Source organism: Merops nubicus, unplaced genomic scaffold (genome assembly GCF_000691845.1).
Source record: "Merops nubicus isolate BGI_N331 unplaced genomic scaffold, ASM69184v1 scaffold24500, whole genome shotgun sequence".
In the NCBI taxonomy this organism is placed as follows: Eukaryota; Metazoa; Chordata; class Aves; order Coraciiformes; family Meropidae; genus Merops; species Merops nubicus.
In genome coordinates, this window is record NW_008582531.1 from 1 (window position 1) to 3,240 (window position 3,240).

Genomic DNA, 3,240 nt, shown 5'->3' on the forward strand with positions numbered 1-3,240 from the left:
TTTGCCAAGTGTAATAACACCACATTAGCAGGCAGCTGTGAAACACATTCCAAATGTCAGGACAGACAAAAGTAATTGTTCACTATAGGCACAGACTGAGAACTTGAAGATGACTAGCAGTGCTTCTGGCACTAGAAATGCTTCAGAATGTTTCTGGACCTGATTCTTCTGGTACTGAATATAAACCACAATTTCTAGAATTTCTTCTTTTCCTGTCACTTTTGGGCAGAGGAATGCAAGCCCTCAGAAGCACAGGCGTGCAGGGGTTACAGGATACTTCTCCATTCTATACCCCACCTTCAAAGTATTCATGAATTCCTGTTTAAAAGTCAAAAGATTTTTATGCTGTGAATGAGCCACCTGGATGATGGGGCAAGTCCTTAAATTTACATTTCAATGTTCTCTGCTACACTAAACTTTTGAAGTATTTACTTCCAAAACTGCAAGGGCATACTGAAATGTTTCTGCATTTCACTAACTATGCTCAAGACATGTTATTTTATATTATACTCCTTCCTTCAGTCTTCCTCCTATGAGCTGAAACATAAGGAAAAATAGCAGAGTGTTACATAGAGCTGAATTGGAGTCTTACAGCAAAGAGAAATTGCAATAAATATTTCAGCTGTCTCCCACACAGTGGGATACAAATCTCAATTCAGTTTAGCATTTAAGCAAACAAACAAAAAAACCCCATTAAATCCTTCTGGTAAAATACAGTGGACAGACAAAAAAACTTGTTGCCCTACAAACTCTCAACATTTCAAGCTGCACAAAAACTGAACTCAAGCTGCCTCATGCTGGATTATTTCAGAAGTAAGTGGCAACACTCTGCCTGGTTTAACAAGGCAAGAAAAGCACGTTTGAATCGTCAGATAAAACAACAGTGCCCCCAGTGACATGACAACATCGATGCCTATGAGCAAAGTACAAACCACAGATGAATCAGAAACTCTTTTCCACAGCTTCAAACTTTCAAACGGTCCTCTTACAACACAGGCTTCCATTGTTGGATAAAATTAAAAGCTGCAAATCTTCTGGTGAGAAGAACCAGAGATCTGTAGATTATCAGTGAGATTTACTGAGCTTTTCACAGTGGGAAAAGGGCAGGAGCACGGAGGGATTTGCTCACAGAACTCTTATGCTGCCACATGTGAATGTTACTGTAAATTACCTGGGTATTGTTATCTCAGTAGGATTTTGCCAGAGTCACATTTCAACACAAGTTCAAATCCTAACTTCACTAGTTTCCTTTCTCACCTGCTTGCCTCTCTGCTGTTTTACAAATTTCTGATGCCAGTACCAGCGACGTGCCACAATCCTGTTCTCCCTGGGAACCTTACCTGGATGTGCTCTGGGAGCGAGTTTCAGGACACTGAAACACTTTGAACTTTAAAACTAGCAACAGCTGCAGGTGCTGAGCACCTGGACAAGGAGGATTTGTCCCCTCAGAGGACTTCACTGCAAACGCACTCGTTTTCGGGCCAGTTATTCTTGAGTGTGACATCTGTTAAAAGTAGCTTTCTGTTTTCCCCAACTCGTAGTTAAACACTAGAGCAACTCTGCTAAAGCAGACGTCAGGTGTACAACTGTTCCCTGCAATTCACTTCTCTTGGAAGACACCAAAGTGTTGATACGTAGAGACAAGGTCTCGGTCAGGACCTGGTCTGCGCAAAAGATTTCCCCCTCTGAAGTGTCCACTAGCTGTATCCAGGGCACGACAGAAGGTATGGAAATCTGGCAAGCAGGTGAGCAAACCTACCTGGATATTTTTTTCACAGTCTGTTTGCTGGTGAAGGGACAGCTCACTTTCTAGAACAAATTTCTTCCCACATTTGTCGCAGATCTGCATGCGCCTGTGAGTGACGTTCATGTGCTTCTCCAGGTACCAGCGTGTGTTAAACACCCTGGGGCACTTCTCACAGGTTAAAGTCTCCTTCTCTTCACACTTTGATTTCTGCACAGGTGCCTTGGGCTCCTTTGCAGCTTTCTTCTTACGCTTGGGGGGCTCCACACTCTTGCTACGACCCCTTGTAGTTCTGGGTGATGGGGAAGTTGTGGCTGCTGCAGCAGATGCAGCTCTCCTTGTTCTCCTTTGTGCAACACTAACTTTTTCCACTCTTTTCTCTTTTTTCTTCTGCCTCTCAATTTCCTCATAATCATCACTGTCTTCAGTGGCCTCTTCCCCACTCTCACCCTCCTCTTCCTCACTGCTGGTCTTAAGAACAGCAGTCTCTTTGGACTGGGAGGGGACACCCTTCTCCCCTTTTGATACATTTAAGGTTTGGTTGTTAAGGTTTACCTCTACTATAATCTGCTCCCTTTTGTAAGTCACTTCATCTTCCTCCTCTTCTTCCTCCTCAGAGTCGTCAGAGTTTTCTCTATCTTCTTTCACAGCCCGGACCTCTCCTACCGATCTGTTCTCCCTGAAATATGGCTGCTCCTCTCTTTCATGGAGGTGTGGTTTACTCATTTTGCTGTCCACCAGCACAGAGTAAGGACTTCCTGACTCTCTCTTGTACACTTTGGTGGACAGGTCGAGTTCCTGGCTGGCACCGTGATAGAAGGTGGGTGGCACTTGACCCCGGCGACTGTCCTCCTGGGCCATCCCCGCCACGTGCGCGGGGCAGTTTTCAACCAACTGCTGGCAGGAATTGGCCGTTTGACTCATTTGGGGGGCCCTGATTCATCGAGCACCTTTAATCCCAAAAAAAACAAGTAAGCAGCTTTAAATCAGGAGGGGCTCCCCAGAGCGACGCCCGTTCCATCTACACAGAAGGGACAGAACGCGACTCTGCTGGTTCAGCACTGGTGCGTAGGTCACAGAATTCTGGTACTATGGCAAGAGCAGAGCAGTAGTAATTATTCTTCTGGAGAAAGCTGTCGACGAGCTGTTGAACATTTTATCTATAAAAGACAACAGAAAAAAAACAAAGTCAGTTAAAAAAAAAAATCCCAACCCCCTGAAATCGTCAGCAAGTTCTTTTGTTTTGAGTTTGTCCGACTAGGGTAAAGCACAGGGGGTGTTATCGCTGGGCTGTCCTGCAGCACTGTCTCAAGCAAAGCTGGCAGCTAGGTACAAACCTGTGCAGCCTTTTTTGGGCACCAAAACGGGTGGAACTAGGCTCTACAGAAATCACAGATGAACATTTTCCACCCACCAAACGTCACGTCGCTGCTGGGCCAAGATGCTGATGTGGATTTCTCCTGGACTCTCGGCAGCACCCATGGCCCCAAAACTCT

At 45.2% G+C, this 3,240-nt stretch overlaps 1 pseudogene across 1 annotated transcript; it reads right to left on the bottom strand.

The window, feature by feature from the left end:
- Positions 1–1,600: 1,600 nt before the first annotated feature.
- LOC103770765 lies at positions 1,601–2,898 on the bottom strand (annotated as a pseudogene). Its single transcript, XR_608143.1, has one exon. The product of XR_608143.1 is annotated as a zinc finger protein 652 pseudogene (transcript).
- Positions 2,899–3,240: the final 342 nt, after the last annotated feature.